The 12,482-nt window shown below is 38.0% G+C and overlaps 1 long non-coding RNA gene across 1 annotated transcript; it reads right to left on the bottom strand.

Annotated features, from left to right (window-relative positions):
• Nucleotides 1–1,192: 1,192 nt before the first annotated feature.
• On the bottom strand, nucleotides 1,193–12,183 carry LOC125692610 (uncharacterized). The gene is made up of 3 exons (XR_007376784.1): nucleotides 12,166–12,183; nucleotides 11,848–11,967; nucleotides 1,193–2,606 (listed from the first exon to the last, which is right to left on the bottom strand). It is a non-coding gene; the product is annotated as an uncharacterized LOC125692610 (long non-coding RNA).
• Between the last annotated feature and the right edge of the window lie 299 nt (nucleotides 12,184–12,482).

Raw genomic sequence — 12,482 nt, 5'->3', positions numbered from 1 at the left:
TTCACTTTTCATCAACTACTTCCAGTCTGCCTAGAGAATCTGTCCAGCCTTCCCAAGCACTGCTGGTGGACAACAGGTTGGCCATGAGCCAGCAGTGTGCCCTTGTGGCTAAGGCCAGTGGTATCCTGGGGTGCATTACAAAGAACATGGCCAGTAGGTTGAGGGAATTGACGATCCCCCTCTACTCTGCCCTGGCGAGCCAACAGCTTGAGTCCAGTTCTGTCAGTTGTCCAGTTCTGGTCTCTTCAGTTCAAGAAAGACAAGAACTTCTTGAGAGAGTCTAGTGGAGGGCCACAAAGATGATGAAGGGGCTGGAGCATCTCCAGTATGAGGAAAGACTGAGAGTGGATCTTAATAATGCTTACAAATATCTAAAGGAGAGGAGTCCTGTAGGTGGGGCCCTTGTTCTTTTCAGTGACAGAACAAAAGGCAATGGGCACAAGAAGGAACACAAGAAGTTCCATAGGAATGTGAGAAAGAACTTATTTACTCTGAAGGTGACAGAACACTGGAACAAGCTGCTCAAAGAATTTGTAGAGTCTCTTCTGGAGATATTAAAAATCCACTTGGATGCTTTCCTGCATAACCTGCTCTTGGGAACCTGCTTTAGCAGGGGGAGTGGACTACATGATCTCCAAAAGTCCCTTCCAACCCCTGCAGTTCTGTGATACTGTGTCACTCCATCATTCAAGAGACTGTTTCCTCCCTTCTTTCACCTCGAAGGCTCAGCTGGGTTGGTTGTTCCCTTGCACACACCCCTTGCTTCATTCTCGTCTTCCCACGTCCCTGTCAGATTTCCACTCTCAATCTATCAACAATTTAGGAGATGTCCTCCTCCGTGTGGTCCAAGCATAAATGTTGAAAGTATAAAGATGATACCTGACAAGAGAAAACCTTGCTCAGAGTCAGCTCACCTATTTGATATGAACTACCTCTTCAGAAAAGCCCTTCTTAGTTTGGGCCAGAGGTGCCCACACAGCATTTTTGGGAACTTTGGCTAAGAGTCCTATTTACATTTCTGGTCATATAGGTGGACTAGCAGTTTTTCAAAAGGCTATAAGACCAGCTGTCAGCAGATATAAACATCAACTGCATACTAAATTTCAAGATTTCTGCACCAAAGTATTAATACAGTAGAACTTTTCAAACCATCACTAGGCTTTTTAGAAGAGTCAAAAATACCATTTTCCTTTGCTTTTTTACTGGAATAGTTCTTCCCAGTCAGTCTTAGGCAGCAAATATGAGCTCAAGTGGTTAATATTTGCTATGTGATATAGAGAAATAAAATCTTGCTGTTACAAATGGAGAGATGTCTGACTTAATAATATCGTAGCAATGGGAAGTGTCTGTACAACGTAATTATAGAGCCAGGAGCTTTCCTAATCCCATTAGCCTCTGTCTCCTTCTCTGTTTCCACTGAGCTGGAAAGCTATGTTTTCCTATTGCAGTGCATTAGACAAGCTCCAATACCGCGCAGAAAGTACAAAGTGACCTGATAGTGAACAGAGGAGGAAGGCAGTGTGTGAGGGGAGACAGCTTGCTGCCTGTTCCTCATTGTGAAGGGTCTTCTCTGCTGTATGAACCCACATGGACATTTAGACTACATTGCTAAGACAGGACCTGGAAGAAGTGTGAAGTTCAGTTCCCCCAGCCACATGGAAACTGTCCCAAATGGTAATTGTAATTCTCTCCTCATGATTATTTCTGTCTCCAACCAGTGAGGTTAGGCTGCAATGATCTGACATGAGTCCCAACACCATAATTGGAGATGGAAACAACAAAGAGGAGATCTAAGAGAAAGGAAGAGCTCTTTTGAACTGCAGTCAGAACAACTGAGCTCATGGATCTCGTTGTCTGACAGAGCGTTTTTTGAAGGAAAGGGAAACATGTACACATTAGCCATGCTGACACTCGCTTCCCACAAAATTGCTAGCAGTTAAATTTACATAGGTCCCTTACGTAAGCATTCCTGAAAATCTAATTGAGTTTTCAAAACTGCAGAAGTTCTGGCAAGGCTCAAGCATTACAAAGACGAATAGATGTCAGTTTGTTTCCAGAACTTTTGAAAAAGATGTTTTATACCAGGATGTAGTGTTGATTCTTATTCCGATCCTGTTCTGATCTCCATTTTGGTTTTGTAAATTCTTAGAAATTTGTATGAACTTAAGAACTCCGTTTTTCAAACAGATTTCCACGCATCACACACATTCCATCAGAAAGAAGATGCTCTTTTCCTTCTCTGCTCTTGCTAGTTGTTTTGTTGCTGTTCATTGTTTTTTTAAAATCCTTTGGAAAGGAATTCTCCTTCTCAAAATCAATTTCTCTCCTGCAGCTGAGTTCTAGGGCTAGCTCTGATGACGACTTGTCAGTAGTCTTGTAGGCAAGTCAGTACACTCAGCCTTCATTCTTCAAGAATCTGCTGCCTGTCAAATATCCAAAAATTCAAATACCCCAAATCTCACTCCATCCTATACACAAAGCAGCAAAAGGTGATTTTGAACTCAATCTCCACTGCCTTCACAGAAGAAATGCTGCAGCGGAGTGGGGAGAAGAGCATCAGGAAGGTTGCTACTGCCACCAAGATGAGATGGTAGGTCTGCTTCGGACTGCAAACACAGGAAGGAATATTTAAGTATTTGGAAGGTGTTTGCTAAACAGCTTTTCCCATCCTCTCTGGGAAAGCAGACAGATGGAAATGTACTGGGTGATAGCTTCAGTTCACGGTCTATTGGCTGAAATACATTGATCAGAAGCAATAAAACACTTGTATGTGCTTTATTTATTAACGTTTGTAAAACGCTTTGAAGTCTTGACAAACAGAATTTCCTTGTTAATATTATGAAGATAGTGATAATTAATTAATTAATAGGGATAACAGAGTTCTACTGCAGCAGCACACATAATGAAATCAGTAGCTGGCATCTCTGTGACTGTCGTGTCACAGTTATCATACCAGGTGGTAAAATATGCATGTGGCGTGATTATATATCAGATCTTTCAATTTGCATTTTATTTCACAAGTGAATCAACAGGCAATCATTACTTATCATTTTCACTATTTGATTGATTTTTTTGAATTTACTGCTATAGTTCTGGGAATTATTTCAAAGGACAGATGGTGAATGCTTCTTATTTCTTTGTTGCACTGTTCACAGTCTAGTTCTCTGACCTTCACTGCACTGCCAGAATAACTCTTATGTGAGCAGAAAAGCAGCACTAGAAGTTTTAGCTACATGATTTCAAGATAGGTAAAATCATTGCAATTTTTCATATAACTAAGTAGTATTATTTTGTATTCTAATTTTGGTAGCTATAGACTTTGGCTTGTAGCAGTCTAACAAAATATGGTCCTTTCACAAAAATAGATATAAGACAAAATAACCACAGAATTGGTAGCTAATGACAGAGAGGTGAGAACTGGAGAAAACATGACAAGCAGTGATAACAGCACAGTAACCCTGAGTGTCAAGTCTTTCACCAAGTAGCTCATTGCTAAAAATCTAAAAAATAAAAACAAATAACAAGGACTATGGGTATTGGAGTGGTTCCAGCATGCACAAAGATCTCTTTCCCATCATGCAGGGGAGATGGAATGTAACAAGTAAGGTTCTTCTCTGAAATCTTAACAACTGGCTGGTGAAATCTACTGTCATTCACACGCAGATGTAGATATCTGCATTTTGATGGAGGAAAAGAGAAAGCTGGTTGAAGGAAAAAAAAAGTAACAACCATAATTAGGTTCTAATGGAAAAGAAACCCACAGAGAACGGCCACATAGATAATGTCACAAAAAATGATCTTTTGGAGGAATGCGATCAAGAAAAGGTAGAAGTGCTCAAGGTTAGGAAAAAAACCTGAGTAGCAGGAAAACATATGCTGTTACCTTACACTACAGATTTAGCTGTGATGCTCACTAGAAAACAATATATATCAAAGAGAGTGTTAAAGAAAAAAATTGCAACTCATACAAAATAGTTGTGTATAAGGAATGAAGAAATCTAATAACAGGTGAGATAAAATACGAGCAATTACAATAGCAGAAATGATAGAAGAGATCAAGTTAGAGGGAAAGAGAAATAATTTTATCCAACATGAACAGCCCAGAAAATACTGGAGACAATATCCAGTATGCCTTAAATTGTAGCACACAGAAATAATGATGAATGATCTCTATAGTGAAGCTTCTCATGTTGCAAATAATTATTTAAAGCCAGTTAAAGAGAGGCATTTCCCAAACCTAAGATACTAAGAACTATTAATGTCAAACTGTCATCTCCTAAGAGCTCTGAAAGTATTAAAAATAATTGCTAGTCATCAAACAAATGATGAGGGCCTAATTTTACATGCCTGTTTCAAGGCAAAATTCTCACAGCCGTCAGGTTGATAAGTCAGGGGAAAAATGCCCAATAACATTTTAGTATAATAGCTCTTGTTATAAAAAGCCAAAATGCGTATTTTTAATCATCTATTTTAATAATCTTTTAATAAGATGTTTTAATTGAAATTTATGTGTTACATAACATTATATTAAGCTAAATTAATCAGTATCCTTCAGTAATGGTTGCCCTGGAAGAGGAATTCTGAGTATGTATGCAGTCTCAGCACTGCATTTCAGACCTGTACTGGAATGGAAAGCTGGAATGCTTTACATGGAAAGTGCTCATTACTGAATAGCTGGAAATGTTTTTAGAATTGCACAGTAACAATTTGCCAGACAATTAGTAAATGTCAGTTTCCCAATTAATGTATACTATTTCTAGAACATCAGAAATCTAGTGTTTGTCGTCTATGCTCCCTCCAAAGGGAAAGGGAAATTATGCCAAACAAAGGGGGGAGAAAAAAATAAAAAAGAAAAAGAAAATAAATTACACAGGAGTGAAAGGACAGAATCTAGGATACAGGTAATTGTGTTCTCTTATATTCCATATTATATATGGAATTCTACACCATGGCTTGTGTAGGGACATTCTGGGGCAAAAAGAAGCACACAAAATTTGCTGCTTCTATGCATAAATAAAGGCAGTAGCTATGATGAGAAATTATACACACACACACACACACTTATCCAAGAGGCAAATTTCATTCACAGCACTGCTGAAATTCTCTGGAGAAAATTTACAAGCGCACCACAAAACAAGGACAAATAGCCACTCTATTCCAAATCTTGGAAGATATTACAGTAAACTGTAACAAAAAACCAACAACAACAAAAAAAAAAAAACAGTTCACTGTTGTTGGTTTTTTACTACCCTATATCTGCATATAAAGACTGGACACAGCTGTAGACCTTAAGCTTTCCTAAGCCACAGAACAAACCACTTGTTTGAGATCAGTCATGGTGATGCACAGAACTCCTGAAGGGTGGAGCTGCAGAAAGACAGAAATCCTGCCTCCTATCTGCAGCAGAGAGTATCATCAGCTGGTATGCACATGACCTAGAATAGGAACATCCACCAGCAACATCAGTGCAGACACATCTGGGAGTCCTGGAGCACCCCCCCTATGAGGAAAGGCTGAGAGAGCTGGAGCTTTCCATCCTGGAGAAAAGAAAGCTCCACGGAGAATTTATAGCAACCTTCTAGTACCTGAAGTGCCTACAGAAAAGCTGAGGAGGGACTTTTTATAAGCAACAGGGTGAGGGGAAATGGCTTTAAATTGAAAGAGGGTACATTTAGACCGATACTGTGAGGGTGGTGAGACACTGGAACAGGTTGCCCAGAGCAGCTGTGGATGCCCCCTCCCTGGAAGCATTCAAGGCCAGGCTGGACGGGGCTTTGAGCAACATGGTCTGGATGGAGGTGGATTTCAGAAAGCGGATTTTAAAGAAAATCTGTCCTCCTCAGTTATGTGATACGATCAAGACTATGAACCTCTGTCTGTATTCCACCTGCATCTGCATTGCTAAAAATCACACAGCAGGAACAGCAGAAAGCTTAAGAATCCTCAAGTCATTGTAACACAGTAAATATGTGATAAATATGGTGATGATCATTCACACTGCAGGTCAATGTGCATGGGCTACAGCACATAACATGTTCACCAGTAAAAGACAGATGATTGTGTATTTGCAAACTACAGAATATTCTTTCTGCATAAATATATTAAATCACATTTATGCCAAATATATTACATACTCATGTCAAGAGAATAGACCCCATCTGTACTGCAGAGATGTAATTAGCATTAATTAATATGTTCACATTGTCTGGTGTTCATATATTTTGCCCTGAAGTCATAAATGTGGCATGGCATTTAGCGAGGCGGTATTCATGAGCCTTCATTTGAATTCCAAACATTTGTTTTTTTCTGATCTTTTTACTAACCCTTATTATTAACTGTTTCTTGGCAGTTATGGAAAATAAGATTTGCTTATTGCAGCAATAGAGAAATTGCTGTTCTTCCTAAGATAGTCACATGCAAAGAAGTTTGCTCAGCAGCTGATACCTAGGTGATACAGCTACCTTCATCTTGTGGCACTGATACAGTAACAAACTTCACAACTGAGTACAATTAGCAAAATTGCTCAAAAATGCTTGAGTAGGTTATTAGCAATCTAAACTCCTGTTCAATTGAGCCATTTGGTAAACAACATCTATGTATTAATCAAGGTGATACTGCAAGATGTTCAGGGACAAACACACATCTACAACAGCACTGTTAATTCAGTAGAGATCTTCAAACATGAAGCCACTTTCATGCCCCACTCATGACCAACACACGTGTGGACAAGATACTCTTGTTCTTACAAAGAAAAAAAAAAAAACATAAACCTGTGAGAACCCTCTGTTACTTACTTTTTTTCCTATCACTGCAGATCTCATTTCTGGTTCTGGTCATGCTGATGCTATATTAGTAAATAAAAAACACCCAGAGTACTTTGGGCTGAATTTCTTTGGTAAAAGTCCTTCATGAGAAGTATTTCTCTTCAGAAAGTCATACTGTAGGCTGCATGTATTTTCTGCATAGCTTTCAATAACACCTCTTTTTATTTCTGAGGGCTTCTTCTTACATCTTTACTTTCTGCAAATAGCTGTAATCTATTTTTTTCCCCTTTGTGTACTGCTACTACAGATATTAACAACAGTAGCTAAAATTGCAGGGTAGGTGTTCAAGTGGCTGATTACCCAGATGACTGGAAGCACCTGGGCTAGCTACCTTAACAATAGCTTACAATTTCTACAGAGAATGCTGTATCCACAGATCCAGGAGAGGAAGGATAGGGCTCTGAGCACCCTGATCTAGCTGTGGCTGCCCCCATTCATTTCAGTGGAGCTGTACTAGATGACTTTCAAAAGGTCCCTTCCAACTCAAATGATTCCATGATTCGAGTAACTTACAATACTGTAAAAATTTTTAAAATCCATACAGTTCAACCCCAAGAGAAAAACTACGACCCTTCTCTAGCAGAAACAAGTTTACCCTTGAAAGAATCAGAGGCAATTTTATCACATTTTAATTGTATGTCTTTCAATCCATAGCCTACTCCTTTTTCATGCTTTTAGAGGCACAGCTCACCTTTTGCAAGCAGCAGTCACAAGTGTGATGTGCTCCAGTTATATATATTGGGCCACTGTTTGTGTCTGTGAGTGCCATAACCGCGATGGGCTTTGGATGAAGCTCTTCCTATTGCTCATTTATGCACCATTTTCTCAGCAGCAACGAGGCTTTAGGAAGTCATCTTCACTAGCAGTAACCATTTATTCAGCGTAGCTTTGGTTGGCCAAAGGTTTGCAAGGCTGTGTGGAAAACTAAATCAGTTCACCGATGTAACTGAAATATAGTTTGGCAAGAAAAACAGCTATTCAGTTCTCTAATCTGATTTACTGTATGAATCCGCAAGCAAGTGTCACAGCATGAATGAAGGAGCAACAGGATGGAAAGTCATTACACAGCTATACTGTAGAGGAATAGGTGAACAGTAAGTCTGTGCAGATACAGGTACTGAGTCCACACCAGCAGGGACTAACTTAATTGAATTGCTAACATTTTGAGCTGCTAATCAAATCACTCTTTGGAGCTGTATCATCACAGCGTGGTCACTCTTGCTTTAGCTAGGCTACTGCAGGTCACTGCTATTTGCTCTTTATTCAGAGCAATCGGCCAGAAAAAAAATTAACTCAAAGTATCGTAAATGAGGGTTTCAGTACAGATTAATCTTAAAACAAATCTTCTGAAATTGGTCATAGGAAATGCATCACCTACTTTTTCAATTCTTTTCATTTATGATATAATATCAGATTTGACAGTAATATGATCCTTTGCAAATCACAGAAGCCAGAAGGAGAAGTGACAGAGATAAGTTGCACCTTCAGTGCAGCCAAACAAGGGCACAGTGGATTTTACATTAACAGTGTATTTGCCAGCACCCTCAGGGTTTAAACAAGGTGAATGTCCTTCTTAATGGGGAATAACACTACATTTCTCCTCCAGCTTGAACAGTCCACATGGGTAGCACATAGAAAAATAGTTCAAGCCAATGGAGTGGGGAAATATCTGTGACAATTTTATTGCTCTAATGCATTTAAGAGAAGAGTTCCTTAATGAACTTTGTTAGCTTTGGGACAGTACTAAGCTTATTGCTTGATATGCTGGTACCAGTGCCTGCACAATGAAAACGTGAAGATATGACAAGAAACTACAAATCGAGTACGTGCACTGTGCTATACGTAGAGCCTGAGGTTTTTTACCATTACAATTTAACTTTATTAAAACTCATATTTCACCTTAGTAATGGAGTTCATGCCAAGTCTCACAATCAATCCATTTCTGAGTTATCCAGGATCAGATAACATCTGAGCAATTTTCTGGAAGTATGAGAACCACAACAATCTTACAATACTCAGATCATTAAAAATGAGCAAAATTGATTTCCCTTTAACTTTAGAGAAATGTTCACATCTGAGTGAACAAACATAAGAGTTTCCAGCAGATACAGTCACTTCCTGGAAAAACTGAGTTGCTGAAAATGAAGGTGTAAAAATCCAGAATCCCTTTATTTAAAGGTCTATAATCACAATAAATAACAATATATTTAATGCAGAAAATAAAATGCTGCATATAAGCCATTTTAAGTAAGTTTCAGGAAATGATACACAGCTGTGTATCATAAGGTTATTTGAATGTTACGATAAGACTACTGCTACTTCCCTACAAAAGTTCACATAACCTGCTGTTTTTAAATAGAATCATAATTATGCATAATTACCATTATTAATTAGATAAAATAATCACCTCTTAGTTGCCTGCACACTATTGCAAACAGTAGTTTCTACAGTAGAACAAAGAACTCACAATGTAAACAACAGAAAATACATAATGAGAAATTAAATTTGAATTACATCCATATGCAAACGTTCACCAAAATACCTTCAAGTGTCTATCCTGAAAAATCAACAAACAGGCAAAGATGTTCATAAATGTGACTTCTGCTTCTCCTACAATGTAGAAGACTCACACTAGAACTGACATTTAATCTTCTTATCAGTAGCAAAAAAAATGTTATGTAGGAAATTACTTGTTCAAGGAGCTCTCAGAGCTTTTATTTGATACCTTCAGCTCAGAAACAACAAAAGCCAGCAATTTCTCTGCCCCTGAGGATGAGTACTTTTTTGTGTGTTCTTTCAATAGCCAACTATCTCTGAAAATCAGAAGTTATACATGTAATACATCAGGACTAGACTTCACCACACCTTCTTCAAAAAGATGGCTAGAAAAAAGCATTTTTTTTCCCTACTTTTTTTTTTATACAATATTTTCAGAAAGAAAGCGGTCCTGAGATTGTGCTTAATCAGTAGAAAAGCCTAGATCGACAGTTGTCTAGGGCTGCTGTTTGTGTTTTGATTTGTTTTTATTTAAAGCGAGCACAGATCTGGTAGGAAAGAATACAGGCCTTGCATCAGTTGACTGTAAATGTGTGCTGCCCCTATGTGGCTGTTTTTTGAGTCTCTTGATGTTTTCAAACAAACGTGGTTGATATGTGGTTAAATGCTCCCAATGTAAAGAATTAGCACAACACATATGCACCATTTGAATCCTACTTAATCTCTCAAAATTGATTCAACATCATACATAGATTATATTACGACTATTTCAGTCCTTATTCTGAATATTGCAGAATATATATTTTCATATATACACACATACACATATAAAATAAGTAGAATTATCCTAACATTCTAAAGATAACAGTGAGACTTTAAAGCATAAGGAAAAGAAATGTCTTTCTTTAGCTTAGAAATAGCGCCTGCGAATTTCAGTTGAAGTGCCTCTACACCAGTGTAAACAGCTAGGGAAATAAACAGGAGGAAACAGAAGCTAATGCACTACTATTCTAGAAAACCACGATACAGTTGCCATCACTGAAAACTGGTGGGATTATTCCTATGACTGCGGAGTGGCATTCGATGGCTGCAGACTGTTCAGAAGGGACAACAGATGAGGAAGGAGGGAAGAGATATTGCTCTCTCTATAGCAGGAAAGGAATTGAATGTGAAGATCTGTCTCTAAAGAATAGTCAGGAGCAATTCAAAAGCCTACGGGTAACAGTTAAAGAACAAGGCAGCAAAGGGAGCCTCGTGATCAGAATCTACTACAGGCCACCCAATCAAGTGGAGCCTATTGATGGCACCTTCCACTACCAGCTACAAGAGGCACCTGCTAGAATTCGCAGATATAATCCATGAATCATGGCTATAAAATTAAGCATACTATGAAATACCAGCTCTTGATGGATTCCATGATTGCTGCTGCCATCTAGGAAAATGCTTTACTTAAGTTTGAATTTTTTCTTTTTTGGTTGCTTTAAAGCCTCTTTCTAATACCATTTTACTGAAAAGATCATTTATTTTACTGATTTTACCTGTGAAAAATCCAAATGGACAATCCTTACTAGTATAGTCTTGTGAATTACTAGTGCTACATGCCTCAGGACTGTAGATATTCTGGTCTAATTTAAAAGAACACTATTGAAATATTATTCTCAAGTAGCCACATGTGAAGTTAGAAATATACAGAAATATTTGAAAGCTGTCTTTTTATTTGGTGCATATGGAACAATGTTTTGAAAGATAATATTATTGCTCCTTTAGGGTCTTTAAAATTATGTAATGTGTTCTTATGCTGAATCTTAGTGAAATTCATGCTTATTACTCATATTAAGTTTCAAGCTAAATTTGACTTAGCCATGCTAAGATCATTTTCGTAAGATCTACACACAATTCTTCTCTATATATGCAGGTCCTAAAGATCATTATGCGGTGCTTTGGAGACGATGTAGATTTCACTGTTGTGTTCCTAGCCTCCTGATCAACACTCAAGTAAGGAAGTTCTCATAAAGTCGTAGGCCTCCCTGCCTTGGATAATATTTTTAGTTTCTCAATTATGTCAGCATCCTTTCAAAAGCCACTGCTGAAACAGACGTACAGAAGCGAATTCCATACTGCAAACTACTATCACATATCATAAGTATGATGATAAAATCCTTTAATTTCTTCAAAGCATATGAGACATTCCAATCATTATGTCCCATTTGCTCATGCATTATGGAACATTTTTGAAAAAAGTGACAACAACAATACAAAACATTCTGCTACTTATGCCAACAGAATAACAGGCCTGTAAAACTTAACAAAAAAAAAATCAGTCTTTCAGTGGATTGTACAAAGTCATATAATTCTAACAATAGTAGCCCAGTCTTTCTTTTGAAAGGCAATGATATTTCAAAATCGTGGACTTAGCAAGTTTATCAAGCTTTTCACTTATCTCTTTAACAGTATATAAGGAGAATATCTTATTAATGAGATTGTATATTCTATATAAAGATGATGTGCAAACAAACATTAATCTTACATATGCTTATGTCTCCAGAAGGCTCGAGACTTCTCTTCCTCCCTCCCCAAATGTGTCTGTCACGAGGCCGTCCTGCATCGCCTTGCTTTCCTGTTTCTTTTTCTTTATTACGAAGGGTATCTAAAATGACAAACAGAAAAAGAAAATAAGAATTACAGACATTAAAAAATAAAACCTCATACATAGAGATTAAAAATGCATCACTGTATAACCAATGAATATAAAGATACTATAATTATGAAATAAAGAAGAGAGTTTAGCAAAGCAGATTATAATAACAAAAAGAGAATAGAATGCTTATCTGTGTCTTAGGCTCACAGCACAACTCCAGAGGAGGGAGCTCCAGAAAAGATCCTTCTCCCCTGGTAGTCAGCTTTTAAATGGGTCTAGGAGAGGTGCAGCCAGGCTCCACCTCTTCTGGCAGCACAGGTGAATTGCTTTCACCTGTGCTCCCAGGGCTGACTCATTGCTCGCCTCAGATTGATCAATCAGAGGTTCAGGCTGTGATTCAGCAGTTCCCATACAATCTCCTACCTCATCAATCAACCCTGCAGCAATTGTTCTTAAAATAGCCTAGAGTCAGTAGTAAGAGTTAAAAGACCTCATCTCATTTCCACTTTCTTCTGTTCACCAGC

Source organism: Lagopus muta, chromosome 1 (genome assembly GCF_023343835.1).
Source record: "Lagopus muta isolate bLagMut1 chromosome 1, bLagMut1 primary, whole genome shotgun sequence".
Taxonomy (NCBI): domain Eukaryota; kingdom Metazoa; phylum Chordata; class Aves; order Galliformes; family Phasianidae; genus Lagopus; species Lagopus muta.
Note: the sequence above shows the minus strand (reverse complement) of the source record. Positions and strands in the feature narration are given on the sequence as shown.